Source organism: Strix aluco, chromosome 8, assembly GCF_031877795.1.
Source record: "Strix aluco isolate bStrAlu1 chromosome 8, bStrAlu1.hap1, whole genome shotgun sequence".
NCBI lineage: Eukaryota > Metazoa > Chordata > Aves > Strigiformes > Strigidae > Strix > Strix aluco.
In genome coordinates, this window is record NC_133938.1 from 21,777,649 (window position 1) to 21,798,167 (window position 20,519).

General features: G+C 37.9%; 1 long non-coding RNA gene across 1 annotated transcript; it reads right to left on the bottom strand.

Annotated features, from left to right (window-relative positions):
• Nucleotides 1-1,426: 1,426 nt before the first annotated feature.
• Nucleotides 1,427-20,497, bottom strand: LOC141926586 (uncharacterized). Its single transcript, XR_012624155.1, has 3 exons — nt 20,121-20,497; nt 17,074-17,121; nt 1,427-1,468 (listed from the first exon to the last, which is right to left on the bottom strand). It is a non-coding gene; the product is annotated as an uncharacterized LOC141926586 (long non-coding RNA).
• Between the last annotated feature and the right edge of the window lie 22 nt (nt 20,498-20,519).

Sequence of the window (20,519 nt, forward strand, 5' to 3'; positions counted from 1 at the left end):
GTTAATGTACCACATTACATCCCAAACAAATACTAACTTTATGATATGACTGGATTTTCTATCTACAGTTGTCCTTGTTAGCATACTAACGGGGTTTACATTTTCACCAAGCTGTTGTTGTTTGTCCTTTTTAAAGGGAGTACTTAATTTCAGCTGAGATGAGAGAGCTGTTGAACTCACATCTGTACGTGTATGTACACTGAGCACTGCATATACACACAGGTGTATTTAGGCATATATAATATCCAGTTGTGTTATCCCCCATCTCTGGAGTAAGACCTTCTGCCAGTCTGGCCTTAATTGTGCTACAAAAGCTGTTTCTGAAGTAAAAGGAAGATAAAAGGAGAGATAGGTCATAATTTGTTTTGCATATGAAAAACTGAAGCACAGAGTTGGAACCAAAACTATATAAATGCACTCTGGAAGCTTGAATGGATTTTCAGGTTTTCCACAACCCAGTCTGCAGCTTTTGCCCTAAGATCTTTTTTTCCTCAGTTGTGACTATTGATGTAACTTGAAGTATCAAGTTGATACTTGAAGTATCTCATTAAGATAATTGCATTACTATGCATTTCTAACATGAAAAAAATCCTTTGCTGATATACAAAAACGTTCACCAACTATCTACTTAACATCTTCCTTCTTAGCGTTCTTCCCCAGTACCCACCCGAAAACTAGTGCAAAAGAATGGGATCGATCTATTTGTGATTAAATAATAATTCTTTTTCTTTAATACTGGAAATTGTCTGAAGGGGGCAGCAGATACAAACATACTTCAGCGGGTAACACTCGACTGCTGTTGGAGAGCACCTCTGGATTACTGGTCTGTGCTGCTAACGATTTTCAGTGTTCCCTTTTGGAAGAAGTCTGAATGTATTTTTCAAAAAACTTGAAAGCAAGCCCCCAAAGAACTGTTGTCCGTGCTTAAGAAAACAAGCTCTTCTAAACCACATTTGAATGGGTCTTTACCTGTCTCCACAATTCAAAAAATTAATAACTTGACTAATTCACTTCTAATGGAGAGATTCCTGCTGAAGGGAGGGCAGGGTGTAATTTAATTCAACCTCCTAATCAAAGCACCACTAATTCAGAAGTTCTATTAGGTTGATTAGAGCCATGTCCAGTCAGGTTTGGAAAATTTTCAAAGATGGAGGTTCTACAGTTTTTCTGGGCAACTTGTTAACAGACCTTAACCACTCCCAGAACTGATATTTAGTGTGAGCAGGCAAAAGGATTAGGCTTTTTGTTTGTTTAGTTTTTGTGGGTTTTTTTGTTTATTTCTTAAGCTGAGGGACTGTTTCTTAAATGGAAGTTACTTCTTGCTACAGGAAACCCATTGGGAAGGTGAGTTTAGCAATATACAGAATACATTCACTATTTCTTCAGAAGAAAACATGGCAGAAGACAATGATATAATCAGTTCTACCTTATTCAGAAGATTTTTCGTATGTGGGAAGTACTCCGGCAGCTGAGAACAAGGAAGCTTCAGTAAGTGCTAGAACTAAGACGTTAACACCAAAAATTTATTACAAATAGTGATATATCCTTGCTGAAAATTAATACAGAAAAGCATATTGAATACAGTTTGTAACCTGTGTAGTTAAAGTATTCCTTATTGTTACCTTTGAAGTTTAATCACTGGATTCTCTGTAATTTAATGTTTTTACCAATATTCAATCAAGCAACCTTCACAGAGTACAGGCAATTAAATTTATTTTTTATTATGCAATTCCAACATTTGTAGAAATTATGCTACTTGAGAGATAATAAGATTGACATTCTTTGTACTGTTATTCAAAGTAAGCTAACATTGTGTACATCTTTATAAATTACAATCCAGAACTAACGCCTTCCCTTTAGGTTTTAAAATCTATAGCAAGTGCCTTACACCCATGGCCTTCTTGCCCTGTAATCGCTGCTCCACTTTAGCAATCAAATAAGAATGACCCGCTTTCTTGCCTAATAGATTCTTTGTGAACTGTAAGCATACCTAGATGTTAATGCCTAGATGGTTTAAAGGCTAAATAAATCAGCATAACTATCTCCTGTCATGTTATGAAAACCTTATGAATAAAAGCACAGATAAATTAAATCTTTTAAATTTAAGTAGACTTTTATATATTTGTGCACATATACATACTGCATTATGTATAAAAAATAGGATAAGCTTGAGCATGATTTTATATCTGGTTTCAACAGGCTGGCTGGAGAACCTTTTCATAGCTTTTCTTTGCTTCTGAATAATTATGCCAGTTTGCACACCTGAGATGTCTGCACTGCTACAGAAAATTTTCACATGTTCACAAATGCCCCAGACTGTCTTGGAACAATTGCAGCAAAAAAGAAGAGCTAGCAAAACCTTGAGAGAACTATCTCACATTAGAACTTCTAGGTCTATCCAGCACTTCCTGAAATCAGGTTTATCTAACCAAAATCTTCTTTTGTAAAGGATTTTAAAATGTGCAGGTTTTGTTTCTAAGAAAAATTTAAAAAAAATAAATAATCAACAAACCAAAATTCAGTTGAAAAATTCCCATTTGAAAAACTGAAATTCCTGTCTTCCAAACAGACCTACAAAAGCATATAAATGCTCAGCCAACATATTTAACAAAGATTAACAAAACCCAGGTTACCAGAAAAAAAACTCCATAGTAAGTGTACAATAAATAGCAGCTCAGCAATACTGACAACTATTACTGCACCTCCCTGCTTTCCATAAGCCTGTTAAAAAGCGCAGCTGGTGATTAATAATTGGCAGTCGTTGGCAGCTTCCTTGCATGCCCATTCAAGTGTGGGGCTCCCTCTTCTTGTGTTGTGACCACTGGGGCCACCCCTAGCTGGATGAGGAGGCTGGGGTGCTGGCCCTGCCTTCCTTGCCTCTGCCATTGTAATGGCTGATGCCACCCCTGCAGTGCTTCCTGGATTGAAGGAAGCTGATTTGATCAGGTTTTACATGCAACCTTTTTCTCCTCAGGGGTCAGAAAATCTCTAGATGGGAAGACATCCACAACAGATTTTACTCTTCAATAGGACTAAATTCCCAAAACAATTTTTACTCCCTGCTATACACACACACACACACATACATATTATTACCCAGGCCCAATTCACATCCTGTCATGTAATGGTAACCTCTTACCAGGAAACATTTATCATAATTCCTGTTCTTTTTCTACGTACAATAATTAATTACTCTTCAATACATATATACTTGAACAAATTTTAACTGAGGTAATAAAATTCATAAAATGAATTTGGGACTACTAGTACCATTCATATTCTACAAAGTTGCTATTTTCCCTTTTCAATGGGGTTCCCCATCATAAAACTTAAATACTCTGGGTTTATATTTATTTTCAGTTCACTTAGATTTTAAATCCACAAGTCAAAACATGAGCTGCAGATCTTGTTACATCACACTCCTACATTGCATGTGCTGTTAAGCTTAAATTTTACAGCATAATTAATTCTTAAAATTAATGTAGTGTGTGCAGTTAGTTGTTGGTAGTTAGTGGTGTAACTTCTGTTTTTTTAAACTTCCTGCCCTTTTTGAATATTAACTAATAATTACAGTGCATTACTTGAAACTTTTTAACTTTCATTTATATCCATTTACAATCATATCATTTTTAGAGATAAGGTTGGATTAAGTCACTGGTGGGAATGTATTAACCTTTTGTTCAGGAAGAGATGAGACATTGCTTGCACCTGCTCTACAAATACGCACTGGGTTTTCTTATGTTAATCAGGCACATTTGAATCTTATATAAAAACTTCAGTGTGGGTGTATAGATACAACTAAGATGCTTACATTTAATACTGCTCAAACAAGTAGTGGTGATGACTCACAGGTTCTATATACCAAGGAAATGGGATTAATCCTCTCAAACCATATGTCCCTAGTGTATTTTCATGAGAGAGAATTGTGTTTGGATGAGTGTGATGATCAGAGAAAGGCACTGCACTGAGATACTTGGGGACTGAAGTCTCAAGACAAGTAATAAGGGCATTATATGTAGCCAGTTACAAAAAGTTCCCTGGGAAATACTGCACTCCGGTTCTGACTGAATTCTGTTACTCTCAAAAAGAGTACCTTTGAACCTTTTCTCCTTTCATGCCCTTAAATCCACTTCAGCTGTTAACTGTTTCTCTTCTGAGCCTATGTGTCTCATTCTGCTCACTACAATATTAGTAAAACATTTACTATTTTCTAGACCATGTTGAGAATACTGCATCAGTTTTGGGCCCCTCCATACAAGAAAGACACCAATGGACAAGTTGGCCTGTGGCTGGATCCCTGTGAGGAGAGGCTGAGGGAAGGGGGCTTGCTCAGCCTGGGGAGGGGATGGATTTGGGCACCTAGCAGCAACCGGCCAGTGCCTGCGAGAAGGTTATGGAGGAGACGCAGCCAGGCCCTTCACGCTGGTGCTTGGTGGGAGGGCGAGAGGCAGCAGTGGTAAGCTGAAACAAGAGAGGCTCAGGCTGGGCAAAGCCCTGACCAACCTAGCCTGAGCTCATGGCTGACCCTGCATTGAGCAGGATTTGGACCAGAACCCTCCTGCCGTCCCTTCCCACCTCAGTTCCCACCTATGATCCTGAACACCCTATCTGGCAACTAATGACCATCCAAACACAGTGTGGAAGAATTCTCTAAAGTATTGCAGCACAGATTATTTATAACTGACATTGTTAAAATGAGCCATAAGTTAAATAAAACACTATATCAAATAGAGGTGCATATAGGGGAAAAAATGACAAATTCTGTACAATGGAAACAACGGAGAAGTTTCTTTAGAATTAGAGCTACATCTTGAATTAAAAACAAGTTAATGCAAACACAGAAATTCAATCTGTTTGATTGAGAGAATAGAAGTAATAGAAGTAATATCAGTATCTAAAAATAAAGTCAGACAGGTCAACCAAGAAGTGCTTCCCTAATATTTGACTGCAGAAGTCTGTAAAGACTGAGGTAAAACAAGTGGGAACACAATCCTGTGTAAACTTAGGCAGAACCAGAATTTTTCCTTTAATCCCAGTTTTATTAGTGCATTGAAGACCAAAGTTCAAGGCTTAGGAAACCTACTGATAAGTCCACTTAGAGGCTAAAAGTTCTCATGGAGTATGCATATGGAGAAGTTCACACTACAAACTGTGGGACTTTGAGTTTTTGTACCACCCAGCTGCCTCTTAGGTGTTTCACAGTCTCTCCTCTGCCCAATGCTTTCCAAATCCAATACCATAATTCCATAATGATAGGATGTCTGCTAGAACAAGGAACTCTGATTTGAAAGTCTGACTTTCAAATAATAACCAAGTCTTTTTCTTCACATACAGGTATTTTAGGACAAAATTTTTGACATTTTTTCTGCCACACCATGCAAGTTTTCAAAGATCCATAAATCTTATTAGCTCAGAAAACATCTAGAATGATTTCTCTTTCTCTCCTTCAAAATGTATTTGTCTAGCCACTTAAGACTTCCATTACCAGATGAATGATTCCCCTGTAAAAAGACAATTTGTGAAAGGATTTAATGATTTTTCCACATGGAAACATCTCTATAAACAGAGAATTTTGCATGTACTGTACTGTTCTAGTTTATACAGCTCCAGCTGACCTGAAGTTTATGCAACTCTTGTAATCCAGGAATGTGCTGGTAGATCGTATGTTTTCTCAGCCATTAATGCTTGTAGCATCTGAACAAAGCCAGGCTTGTTTTAATCCCAGACTTCTTTCTTATACTGGTATTACATTCCATTAAAAAAGAAAAGTGACAAAGGATTCTCTGCTTATCAGAATAGGGTCTTCTACAAAAAGGCTGTGCAGACTAAGACAAATTCCAGTATACTGTATTTTAGAAACAGTGGTCAAGACTTTGCTGTTATAATACAACAGCAAACCTTTGCTTATAATATGATGAAACCATACAAATGTAAATTTCCTTAGTCATAAGTGAAGATGGAATTTGAGCTATATGCATAAATTAAAAAGATTACAGCATTTGGCAAAGAAAGGGCAAGAGAGTAAGCAGTGAGTCTAAACAGCATTTCCATCACTTTTATTCTGTCATCATCTCTCCCAAACTTAGCCACAGACTACTCTGATTTTGAATTATACTTTGCTGTAATGGCTTGCTAGTGAGTACTCCACAGCAAATGAATTGCACTCGCTCCCTTATCTTTCAGCTATGCAAATTTACCAGTTACACTGCTTTTTACAAAAGTTAGTCCTCTCTTACTCAGGCGCCTTCCCCAAGATGCCTTAGATTTTTCCTTTCTACCTGATCAGGGATAGAGGACCTAACTTTTGGCCTATTGGTACCATTTTAAGGTGTGAATGTAAAGAAAGACTCAATTTATAGCAATTAAATTCACAGAATATCCAAGTAAGTTAAAGAAGTTACTCTGAAGTAGCACTGGAAAGCACCGGCCCCAACTGAACAGGGAATATCAACATGTGCTGACAAATCTTAGATAGCTACAGTGGGCTCGTCATCAGAAATGAGGAGAAGCACATGGCCCCCTTATGTTTAAGTGATTTGGTGGTGCTGTATAAATATATCTTATCAGAACAAGATTGCTAGCATTCTCTTCTGTGTGGGAGAGTTCATTTTCATGATCAAATCATCAGATGTAAAACTGTAACGGAAGACTCTGCAAGTTAAGCTGAACTGTATGAGCTCAAAATAGGACATAAAAATTAATTACATTCCACAAAGCCCAGCAAATCTTGGGCCTTCTATCCATTCAAACCTTTCATCTTTTTATTACCACCCACATCACAGCTCTGGACTTTAAATGTCAGCTCCTCAGCTTTACCAGTGATTTTGGTACACACAACTGACTTCTCTGCTGAAACATTCTTATTAGTATAACTGATGATTTTTTTCTTTTTCCATTCCAAAATGTAAACATCTCTGGTCTCAGAAGCCTTTGAAAATAACTCCTAATTCTATACTTTTCCTTTCTCTGTTTTTCAGTGCTAAAAAAGGAACAATTTCACAAAACCCAAAAGATCAGTCTAAGCTGCTGCTTTTGCTGGAGGGCTAAGAAAAGACCTGCACAGCTAATTGATGAAAACATTCAAATGTGCAGATTTCCCTTACCTTATTAATTACACCTGGAACAAAATTTTCAAAATGGACAGACTCTGGAGCAAAATTTTAAAAGCAACTAGCTTTCAATAGGACAGGGCCTGCTCCCAGATAAAGTAAAGAATACTTATGTACCTGTACAAAGTCTTATCTCCAGAAGTGACAACCTGTGCTCCCACTGGAGTTTACAATCGTTGCACTGTGCTCAGCTCCTCTGAAGCTGAGAGATATTTAAGTTTTCTTTGCTTTTTTTTTTTTTAGATCAGTTGTAAAACCTACACAGCTGAAGACAGATTTGATTAGTAATAATAGAATATTTAGAATGGGTTAATAAAATCCAAAAAGCCATATACTAAATAAAAATACTTTATATATTAACCCTTTGTACTTGCAGGAAGGAATTAAGGTAACTAAATCAATTATAACCACCATCAGAGAGAAAAGGTCAATGTGATGTAGGACTAACTTGCTTTTAACATATTTTGGCCAGTCAGCACAAATAATTTTGAAACTGTGCTTTTAGATAGATTTGTTTGCTTCCGTCTTAGAAGATGGTGACCTCCAAGACCACAAGATTTATGTCCTCTGACTGCAAGCCAGATTCCTGTATCCTGTTTGTTATTTAATATGGGCTCTGTAAAATAAGAACAATTCCAATGCTTTTCCACTTAATCTAAGAGTCAAACCCAAGCTCACATTTAGACAGAATTTAGCTATGTATTTTATGTAATGATTATTTAATGATCCTGAAACAGAACCAATGAAACCTTCTTCCATATGAACTCCCCAGCCACTCTTGTTATCATGCAGGAAAAGAGGAGATCCTCTCTTCCACAGCAAATTGGGTAGCTGGTGGTTGCTGCAATTTGGAGGAAAAACTATTTAAATCCTTTCTGGCAGAGGAATAAGTTGAACATGGATCTCTTACTTTCTGGATGATGCTTTAACCCACACCTTGTGAAAAGAAGGAGATCCTCCCACCTCTTGTCCTGATTGTTAAATGACACCTGCTGTCTTTCTTATGAAAAGGTTGCTGGTCTCTCACTCTACAAGATCACAAATGAATGGAAAGACATCCCTTCAGGAAGAACTGGGTTTTGAACATACCCACACACTGCTTAGGTCTCAGCAGCAATCACCAAGAAATTGGATGGTTCCCTGCTCCACTCCTCATGTACTGCACAGTGAGCCTGGGGGGCAAACCCAGGCTCCCACTGTCCAGGAATTTGAGTCTCAGAGCCAGCCACTGCAATCTGTTTTTCCTTAAGGCTGCTTCTCCCACCACATGACTGCATGAAATTCAGCTTTCTAGTAAACCACAGGCAGGCTGTTTCCAGGAGCCACTACTCCCCTGGACACATCAGTAGTATGGGTAAGATAAATAAGGTTAAGATTCAGCAGAAGAAAATAAGGAAATCTTGGAAAAAACTGCATAATTTTCCATAGGATCTCATGACATATTACAAAATCTCTGATACTTAGTAGGTTTAAATTACACAGTCCCACCCTACTGATCTAAGCCTTTCTTTTGCCTTCTTTCTCATTCTCTCTCACTATTCACTTTCTTTGTATCACTGGCTGTAGCATGTGAATCTGTGAAGAAGCGTGCAACCTAATGCCCATTTTCTGCACTGCAGACTATCAGCATCTCCAGCTTGCAGGGTCAGTTGCAGTGGAACCAAGTACTTATGACAAATAGGATCAAATTTAGGAAAAAAAAGATGTTTTTTGTCTTTTTTACTTCTTGCTGGATTTTTACTTCCTTTTCTGCTTCTATTTTTATTTTCTATTCTCTGCTTTCAAGTTCCTTTCTACCCTGCTTTATGTGTATTTCCTCACCTTCCCTCCAAATTTATGTTTATTTCCCTTCTCCTCCCTCCTCTCACATTCACAACTACTTACAGAAGCATTACAATATCACAGTATTGTTAAACTACAGAATTACAAGTACAGTCTGGCCTCAGCTAACCTTGGTCCTCGCAAAACCATTTTACTTCCTGCAAACTACAACAATTGGAGATGCAGAAAGCATTCAAGGACATCTCTGCAAGCCCCTCCTACGGTTTAACTGAACAGAGGCTTAGTTCCCATGAATGCAGCATTAGCCTCTCCCTGCAGAGACAGCTACAGGTGGTTCATATCTTATGAAATAGAATGCTGGAATATGGGATTCACCTTATTTCTGCATGAATAGAGGAGAGACATATTCTCTTACAGGGTTTGGTTGGGGTTTTTTGCATTAAAAAATGTGGTCTTTAAACCACATGAAACTGAAGCAAATTAAGCTCAAATATATAATGCTGTAGCTGTGCTTGAGTTTATGCTCAAATTCCTGGAGCCAGCTGCACACACAGAGCCTGGAGGGGTAGGACTTTCATGTGAACCTGGCTTTCCCCATGACTGAGTCACGCCTCTTGGGGAGCCCTTAGCTCAGCCAGCTTAGACAAAGTGAGATTTAATGTGTAGGCAGCATAGATTATCTGGGAGTCCTGGCTCAAGCAAGCTAAGAAATAAAGTCTAGATGAGCACATAGTCAAATACCATTCTAGCAAAAATGGATCCCCATTGTATATGTGGAGATTTGTGAAGGCTTGTGACTACCTCTCAGTCCTTAGCAAAATAAGCTTTTGGCCTATAGACAACAGACATGTTTGAAAGAAGGGTATCTTTTAGTTCTCCTTGTTCAGGTGACAGTGTGTTGTTCAGAGTATGCCTAAGAATGCTTCCAAACTGCTGGGAATCTGTAATGGAAGTTTTACAAAATGACTTGCATGAGATTCCTGAGGTTTCGCGACTTCATCCAGGAAAAGAACAGGACTGTCTTTTCTCACATAAATGTAAGACTGACCTTCAATTAAACCAAGATATGCAAAATCCACAAAAAGCCCAGAAAAAAACACAGATTAAAGAAAACTTGATCAAATTTTATAAAAGTCTCTTTCCCAGCATTTTACTCCTACGTATGCTTTATCTACCCTGCACTCAAACTACCACCATATGAGGAAGAACACTTTTCTGTCCCAGCGTCTTTCTCCTCGTAGTTACAAAGTGATTTACATTAATTAAGCTTCGCTATATGCCTGTAAGATAAAACAGCATTACCAGGCAAGATACAGGACAGACAAACAAGTGAAATCAATTGCTAAAAGGCATATTAGAAAAGACTGAGTCAAAAAGTAGATTTCAGGATCCCTGGTTCTCAATCCTTAGTTGCACTGACTGACTGCTCTTACTATTTTGTAATGACTGTGAAATAACTATTCTGAAGATTTCTGCACATCACTGATGGTAATGATATTTTAAATCTCTCTAGTATAGGGCTAAAAAACTTTTTATTTTCATGCTAACAGATCTTGCAAAAGTCCAGAAGTGCCTCATATACTGTTCAAATTTATCACAGTTTTCTTCTCTGGAACAAAATCTAGCACCCAGCTTGTGTGCTGTACCACAGCTGTTCCAGTAGAGCATTAACACTCCCAAGCACACAGAACACATTTAATGCCTCTTTACAAATACGTATGCAGCATGAATTCAGAAACAACTTTCATTTATCAGTCGGGAGAGTCTCATCTTAGGATCAAGTGCAATTTTGTGGCAATTTTTAGGATTTTATGCACAAAATCAAGAAGAAAATCTTTGCAGGGAAACTGCTGCATCTGGAAAGCTTTTTGAGAACCTAGGTCACTGTGTTTCATGACTCCTGGCATTTTCATGGCCATCCTTTCACTGCCTCACAAGCTGCTACCCTGTCTCCTCTCCAAAACATTTCTGCAATTAGAACCCCACAGCTCTATGGTCACACATCTTGTATGTGGCATAGGGTTGGATCACACTCCTGAAAAGACTTATCGAAGCCTCAATGAAGTGTACTGAATTTACTTACACCTTTAAAAAACATTGTGTTTTGTTAATACACAATTTTCTGGCTCAGACTGTTACTTCATATAAGCATCATGATAATTTCTAAAGACTAACAAAATGGATCTTAGCCTTTGGGACAACTTAACGTCTGGTGCAAAAAGACAAGGGATCAACTTATTTAGTTACCTTGCGATACCATTGAAACTCAACCATTCAGAAAGGAGACAAATTTGTTAATAAAGTTAAATTAAAGGTCCATCAGGTTAAATTGTAGCATTAGTAATATTAAAAATAATGTCTCCTACTATCCAAAAAAGCCATCATAAACAGCACCAGCTTTTACTTAAACAGTTTACAGATTTTAGTAATTAACAGAGTAAAACCTATGCAGATAGAGACATTATTTTCCCCTTTAATCTTGGAAGCAAATGGTAGTAGTGTTGGTGGTGGTGACAAACACCCACATTTAGGTCAGAGGATTAAATAGCTGTGAGAATAGCTGTCAGTTTACACTATAGTTATGCTTCTCTAAAAAGGCATGGTTGACATGAATTTTGATATTACACAGATATGTGTCTAAACCAGCTGACTCTAGATTATCACAGGAAAATTATTTCCTAAGCAATTTCTTTACGAGAATATGGTAGGAAGACAAACAGCAGCAATTTGTAGAGTTACATTCTTGACTCATGGATTTTGACACAAAGTTTTAGGGGGGTTTTGTTGTTGTTGAGCAAGCGGGTGATAATGCAAGATGACAGGAACAACATGTGTTCTTAACCAACTTGCTGTTTCAAAACAATGCCGGGAAGCTGCTGACACACCAACATATATCACTTGTACGGCAAAATTGCTGAAAGTAGCTCAGAGCTTTAGATCTGCTCACCAGGTTCCTTAGGGAAAGTGCCTGGCTCCAGACTGCAGGCTTTCTCCAGCAACAACGGACACTGAACCACCCTGATGCAGCTCACAGCCCTGGGCTTGTCCTGTGCATCAGGTGTCCCACCATTCCATCCACCATGACTCTTGGTCAATGCCATCACTGAGGTGGAAGACACTGAAGAGGTTGTATCTCAGTAACACAGGAAAGCACATCCTGGAGTTCATGGCTGCACCTGGGATGTGGCTGATGTAGTCGTAAGACAGGTAATCCAGAACGATGTACAGGTGAGAGCTTTCAAACAGGAGAGGAGCAGAAGAGGTGTTTTCTACAACTAATGCTAACTAATGAGAAGTGAAAGCTTCTTTTACTCAAGGCTTATTCATTAAAAACAGAATGTGCTGACCTTCCCCCACATCAAAAGTTCTTATAATTTTCCATAGTGAGCAAATCTATATTTTAATTGACTTCTGATGATATCGGTGATTTCCTAAATGCCATTTGCAATAATCTGAAAAGGGAAGGGATATGGATGCAAAGCACTGCAGGGCCATGGTAGGAGAGATATAGCCCATCATCACATCTTCCTTGTAAGGGCTGAATCCTGTATCCTGTGTAATCTCTGACAAGTCTCATTTATTTCTACAGTACAGATCTTTGCATTTAAAACAATGTTAAGACAACCTTAAACTCTTTCTGGGAATAAAGATTTACTTGAATATACTTTTCAGTCAAGGATACTCTAAAGGAAGTCCTAAATATGGTTACCAAATATACTTCAAATGTTCCAGGAAATGGAAAATATTTTTCAGTCAACTCACTTGGAAAATCCAGGTCAGGCTTTATAAATATCAAAGACTCCCAGAGAGAAGCTAACTGCTTTTCACTTCCTACAGGAAATTTTTGCTGTGTGACATGCTGAACAATGACCATTTAGATGAAGTTATTAAATCTACTATAAGTTTAGTGAGCATGTTACTAAGTAAGCAATTAACAATCACTGTTCTAACCTCAGTAAAGGTCTCTGCTGAGTGTGCATCTATGGTTAAAAAAAGGTCAGCTACCAGGAGGAACTGGTTTCACAGATACTTTCAATTGATGCAAACGTGAGAGAGATGGCTCGGTCATCACGCTGATGATCACCACCACTGGCTTGGTTGCACTAGCCTAATACAAGTAAGACCCTACAGCAACTTGGATTCAGAACCTGATCCAGTCAAAAATTAACCCAGCAGAAAAAAAAAAATGTGTGGGTGGGTGAGAAATCAGTTTTCAGTAAGGAGCAGACCCCTTTTGGCCTGCTATGGGCGATTTGGATTGGAAATTATGAAATATCTTCTTTTGGTATTAGACAGACTTTGTCAGCTTAAGACAACAATATCCCAAAATATTAGGATCTGCAAGGAATGAGATGCAGAATAATACAAGAAACGTTATAACTCCTTTAAGGTAACTAAATGATGGAGCTTAATTTGGAATAGAAAGTACCAGACTGATCACCGCCTATGAAAGGTGACATTGCGCTATAAGTTTTGGAGAGGCTAATGGAGATTATTGCCATGTGAAAAGCATTTCTAAATATAAACACTTAAAAGAGTGATACTTTGGTGATTTTTTTTTTCATTTAGAAAAGATATGAGTAAGAGAGAATTGCTCACATTAATGATTAGTAGAAAAATGGTAGATGACAAACTTTTAGTCTTTGTGCATCATAATTAAAAACAAGGAGACAAAAAGGAGAAGTATTTTAAACCAATCAAAGGAAATACTTTTTACAAAGTGTCTAATTAAACTATGCAACTCTTTTCCACAGGAAGCAATTTGGGACAGCACTTTAAAAGGAGTAATGAAATGACTGGACATTAGACTTATGACTAATGCCACTGATTTGGAAGAGAGAATAAGTCTCATGGCTGCAGACTTACACTTAAGCAATCTGATTCAGATATCAAAAAAAGCTCAATACTGTAGAAGCAACTTCCTCAATCTGTCTTCAGAGGTGTTTCTAACATCCTCCTGCAAAACTTTGGTTGCTGCTTATTATAAGACAAAGACCAGTGTACTGAACTGTTTGAATACTTTTTGTTTGATCTTGTATGGGAATTACATTGCTCCTTAAGAAACAAGCAACGGTATCTCATGGAAGCCTCTGTCATGAACAGAAAAATTCAGGCAGGGATGACCACAGGAGACCATCAAGTCCAATGTCCCACTCAAAGCAAGGCTAACTTTACAGTTAGATTAGGTTGATCAGGGTCTTTTCCAGCTGAACTGCAAAAATCCTCAAGGACTACAGGTTCTACAGCTGTTGAGTAACCTGCTTTGAGGGCTGAACTGCCCTCACCATGAATTTGTTGCTCACATAAAACTGGAACTTCCCTTGTCACATCTTTTGACTATATCCCCTTGTCTTTTTATTGTACAGCTCTGAGAAGAGACTGTCTCTGTGTTCTCTCTAACCCCTGCTAAGTGGAGGGATACTGAAAGACTACAGTCAGTCCAGAAATACACTTTGCCCTTCTAAGACAAATTTTTTATCTGGCAACAGTATTTAGAAATATCTGGAGATTACAAACTTCAAATTGCAAAACAGATTAAATAAGATGGAAAAGTAGGCCTACTTCTCATACTTGAGCTATCAGTATATTTTCCAAAAAGTCTATGCTTTTAATTCAATCTAATTGTGACCTCTTTAAAGTTAGGAAATCAAATTACCAAGAATTAAATTGATCAAGCATGTGATATAAAATTTAAGGTGCTTCTTTGTACAAGTTGCGTATGGGCCATAATCTCAGGGTGACCTAGAAGATGCACTGTACTACATTCCTTTATCTAGACTGCAGACTTCTGTCTCTTTCCATAAAAAACCAGGAGCCTGAGAATGGCTCTTTTACGACACTCAAAAACATGCTTTCAAGATGTCTGTGCTTGACAGTTCAACTGCAGGAAAGATACAACTAAAAAGAGGTATTCATCTTTTAAGTACAGGCAGGAATGTTAATCTTGTGGTTCAGAACTGACAGTTTTTCTTTTCAAGTGTCATAGTCTTGAGCTCTGATTACACACTCTTCACAGGCTCCAACAAAAGGAGCTCTTGTTTCTTCTGTGCTTCATGCTGTTTGTCTATTGTTTCACATATTCATTTTGATAAATCATACAAAATGCTACCTTGAATTTAAGTTTTTGTCATTAACAGTGGAAACAATACCTATGTAAACAATGTTTCATAAAATTTTATGAGATTTGAAAAATGTTCTACCAATTCAGCAAGGTTCCCAATATTTCTCTCTCATCTGTTTTATTACTACTCCCTACCTTGTTTTATTATTACTCTTATTTTACAGTTTAGGACATTTAACAATATATCAGCCATTCTTCTTTAACACTCTCTGGTCAAGATTTCTACATACGAACAACATTAGACTCTCCTAGAATCTGAATAACCTACATCAAAATTTTTCCCAGGGTTGTTGTGAAAAGCATAGTGTAGGCTTTCATTTTGTATGCAATGAACAAGAGAAAGTGTGGTGGCTAGTCTTGCTCCTGCCAACCCTGACTGTCACAGATGTCTCCTGCTTCATTGTATACTCCACAGTGTAATAGAAAAAAAAGAAGTCAAACAATCCCTCTGCAACAAACCCAAGGGGACTCTTCTTCAGTCCTTCAATGACTCAAAAAAACCTGAACTTCCCCCACCTCAAAACTGTCCTCCTTTGATTTCAGTTCCTCAGAAGGGCCCAGGCCTCACAAAGAAGCAATATTCTAAATTACTGTACACTCTCTGGACAAGAAATCTTTTTAACATGAAAAGCAATTTTGTGAACTGACATAACATTCTAACCAGTACAAAAAGTGACCAAGCTAGGGTTTTAAAGATAAGCATTCATTTAATGTGATTGCAACACTCTTCCAATGAAAGAACCTCAGTTTTTATTTCAAAGAGATATAGCGTAAAAACACTAGTTTTTTGGAAGCTGTTAACATTGACTCTGTTTCAAATATAAACTCTTAATAAAAATACTATTACATCAGTAGTAAGACTACCCTCCTTGAAAATAAAAAAATCAGGTTTTCTTCCAATCCTAATTGTATAGAAAACACTTGACCTAATTTTTAAAGTAATTATCCAATCTGCTTACATTAGTTTTAAAACATAATAATTTGAATGTTAAATATCTAAGTGAGAGTTCTTCAAACGTGAAAGTGATTGATTACTCACTTGTACTGTATTAAATACAGTAATTGGCAATACAGGTTTTATGCAGAATTATTCCTTAATAGATTTTGCACATTCAGCCCTCCAGCTATAATTTGTGGGATCACTGCCAAATCCCTCCCTCCTGCTGCTGACAGCTTGTGGCAATGCTGTGCAGAGTTCTTCACACTACATTCTCTTGTGTCCCAGACATTATCTAGAAATCTAGATAGCTCAGTGTTAAAAGATTGCTCAAACTTTCTCCCACTTTCTTCCATTTTGAAAAGAACACAAACCAAGAGAGTATAAAACAGAAACTTCAAAAGCTCCCAGACATACCACCACAAGATATTGAACTCAGCAAAGCAGTACTTCATTCCTTGCAAACAAGGATGTTGTGCATGCTATGAATTTACATAATTTCAAGTGACAAAAACAACAAAAGACAAAAAACAAACAGAAGACAAATCCATTGCAAGTTACTGAATGCAATGAAGCAAACTGTGACTCAGGAAATTCCAGAGCTTCGAAACTGTTGGAGGCTGGGAGTGCATTTGGAGAATATATTACAATACTTATTGCTTTTAGCATTTTTTAGGCATTAACTTTTACCTACTGCTGGTTAAAATACCTGGTCTGACCTAGTGTGGTCATTCTTCATAGGAAACCTCATTTCCTTTTCACTGGGTCTTTCTACAATTATCTTGTTACCTCTTTACCTGGGTCTGGTTCCAAAATTAAGTGTGTGCACTCATAAAAGACTGCAGAAACCCCGGGAGTGAGTCAGTATTAATCTCGCCCAGTATTTACCTTCACTTCCCTATTCAATCAAGCCCAAGGCTAAACAGGTAGCTTGATCATAACTCATATCTACTCTCCTGTCTGTCATCTCTGCAACAAGTGGGCTTTGTTAACAAAAAAACACAAGAGCTTTTAGGAGGTGGATTTTCATGTCCAAAGATGTGCAGATCTTGGAGGTTTATACAAGTCCATTCTATTGAATTAACAGTGAACTAGACACAGGAAAGTAAAAGGAATAGTCATACCTGCAGACTACTGGTAGTGTGTTCTTCAACTGCTTGCTATTACAGATGCTTACTCCAAAACAGGGAACAAGACAAAGAAGAATTAAGTTTTGTCAATATGTTTATAGATATAATAAACAGGATATTTCAGTACATTTATATTTTGGACACAGAATTTTCAGTGTATGAATTTACCTTTAGATGTAGAAATAAATTCTCCTGTATCCTATACATTTCTTTAGCTCCTGCTACAGATACACCACATTTTTGGGGGGCAGACAAAGCAAGTAGAGCACTATTCTGCCATGTTCTTGCTTTTTACTTCAAATCAGACAACTTGGGAAGCATGGTTTATGCCAACATTGTCACAATTTCTCAAAAGAAGTGATGTTCTTTAATCAATACAAACAAAATCTTGCTATCTGCTCCACCCCTGCTCTGTTATCAGCACCAAGGCCATGGTGACTATGAACTAAAACAAAAGACTCAACAACAAGGTGGTGCTGGAATTGCATTTTGCTTGTGACAAGGAATTTTTCTTTCCTTTTTCCCAGAGCTTATCTACAGAACTAAATTATCTCCCTGAAATGTTTATTTCTGTATGGTTTTCAGATAAGAGTGCCTGAATGAATTATTCAACAGTGAAGAATCATGCTGTCTTGCCTCACTCTACTGTTATGATGCTTGGATATATATGGAGAGACAAAATGTTCCTGAATTTTAGTTGAACAGGAAATCCAGAGAAACAATAGCGGATACATATTAAATGTAATTTTGAAAATTGAAGGGAGTTGTGTTTTAACTCTATTTTATATGTATTTCTGATATTGAAACAAGCAAATGAATGTACCATTTGTGGTAAGATTTTGTTGCTTAAGCCCAAGATACGATGTCAGTTAATACCCCAACCCCATTTTCTGAAGTTCTCTCTTCAGCTGCGTGTTAGAAGTAGTGCTAAAGGATCTAGTGCTGTTTTTTCCATGCACACCAAGTGCATGGAAATGTAGAAAGCTAGTTTAATTTACTAGGTTTGACTAGCCAAAGCAAAGAGGCTTTGTGGGTCAACTGGTAGAAGTGTCTCAAAGTTACATCACTGTTAAAACTGATGGTCTCCATCACTGTAAGTCTCTATGCCCTTAATAAATATGAAACAACATAAAATATAACAGTCTGAAACAAGTGGGAGTGTTCAAGACATGACATCTGTGTTGGGAACATGAATTCATTCAAGATCTATGGCACCATTTCTTTCAACTGCTGAGAGCAGATGTCCCATATCTGCTTCTCATTCAAAGGAAAGGTAAAATATTTAAGAGAAAAAATCAACAGCATTAGGTCACAACATTCTGGTTTTCACAATTAAGCACAGCAAAGAGCAGTAGAGTCATTCTGGTTTCCTCATATGCTCCTTTCTGTTTCAGTTAACACATACAGGTATATTTTTCATTATTGCAATGAAAAAAAAAAAAAAGAAAAGCCATTGTTGTCCTACTTCACATTACCACAGAGTTCCAGACCCTCTGTCACATCTGTTTATAAAATACGTATTTGCCTTTTTTAAAAATAAATCTTCAGTTAGTCCTGGCACAAATCTTAGGATTTAAATGTCTAATTTTATTTGTACTGCAAAAGGTAAGGGTAAATTTTCAACCTGTCAAAAAACTGTTCACCTTGTTTCATTCGCAACAAACTTTAAACATAGCAGAATCTCCGAGTGGAACCAAGAACACAATAAGCAAGAGGAAATTCACACCCCTGAATCTCACAGACACACATCTGGCCATTCTGTGTACTTCAACACATCAGAAGGATCCTCAGGTGGGAAGGATGGAGAGACAGACAGGGGATTCCTTGCTTTGGTACCTGGTGGCTACCCAGGTACTTGGAACAATATTTTAACTACTAAGATGCCTGGTAGCTAACAGCAAAGCACATCACTCTTTTTACAAGCATTTCCATATTTCTGTGAGCACAACTTGCATCACTTTGGAGGCAGGATATATATAGCATATGGACCCCAAAAGATTGTGAAGCTTAAAAGCTGTTGAGCTGCACAGCGGACAACAGAACAAGAGAGGTTGTTCTCTGATATAACTGCTTCCCTCACTGCTTTTTTAAATGTGAAGTGGCCTTCAAACTGGCTATAGAGTACTGTCAAAAACACTGTCAGTTTTTGATTGGTAAGCTGAATGGTCTGGGTAATATTCAGACTGGTTGGTACGACAAAGTTGTAAATAATGGGAAAAGCTGATACAGCGATTAAAGGATAGAAAACATAATTAGTGCCAGTCAGCATGGTTTTAGGGAACGTAGGCATTATCAGACAAATTAGATTTAAGGTATTTGGACTCATGAGGCATTTGACTTTGTATCACATAGCTTTCTGTTTCAAAAAAATGTACTAAGAACAGCTCTGAGGGACTGTATCCTACAAAGGACTGAGAAACTGTAACAGGAATAAGAAATTGACTTATTCTTTATTGCCTGCAGTGATTGTCTGATAGAAAAATGGCAAATGTAAAAAAGGTTGTTTATGGAAGCAGAGCTGCACAGAGAAGGAGTAAAGAGGCAAAATCACCTCTGGCACTGGCAGAAACAGCACTGGAGAATCATATACAGATCTTTTGCTACATGTTAAAGGGTATGTTGAAGTGCTGGAGGGGATTTAGAAAAAATCACAAGGATTATTTACTCTGGGTGGGGGGAGGGTGAGTGAGCAGCTGTGTGGTGTTTGGCTGCCAGCTGAGTTCAAACCACAACATCATTTTAGGGAAGAGGACATCCTGAACTAGCTGCAGAGAGTGAGATTTTGCAATCACCTTTTAAAATCCAGGCTCATTTTAGCATTTGCATTTAGCATTGCTCCATGGTATTGCTGGGACAAACTGCTGCTCTGAGGACACAACGGCAACTGGTGTGCTTGAGCACAGGCCCAGGCAGGGGAAAATGCAACTCTATAACCTGTGAGGTGACTTTGTAGAGAAAACCTGATTGAACCTGTCACAGCCCTTTGCTCTACAGACCGCTTTCTTGGTCATAAAGACAGGTCCTGTGGCAGGGATTCTTACCTAGACCTCCAGGCGGTTCTGACCCCTTCTGAAAGAGCTTGCTGGGCTGGAGCTGCTGTTCATGCCTTTTTTCCAGGGCAGAGGCTCTGCATTTCGCTTGATGAGAAATAGTGCAAGGAGAAACAATATTCCTTCTGTAATTTTCAATAGAAAGAGAAGTTATTTGATTGTGAACTTTTAATCTACATAAGACAAACTCCTACCCAAATTATTAAGTGTCCTGGAAAATACCGAGGTCCAGGCAGTAGGGGAGGAGATCCCCTGGCAAGGTCCTTCTTTGTGATCTTGCTAAGAGGAAGCGTACTGCCCACACAAGAGCAGTCTCTCCTAAAGTGAGCACTACGAGCTCATTCACTATTCACTTACTGTTTCTGGGTGAAAACTGTTTCTGGCCCTGTT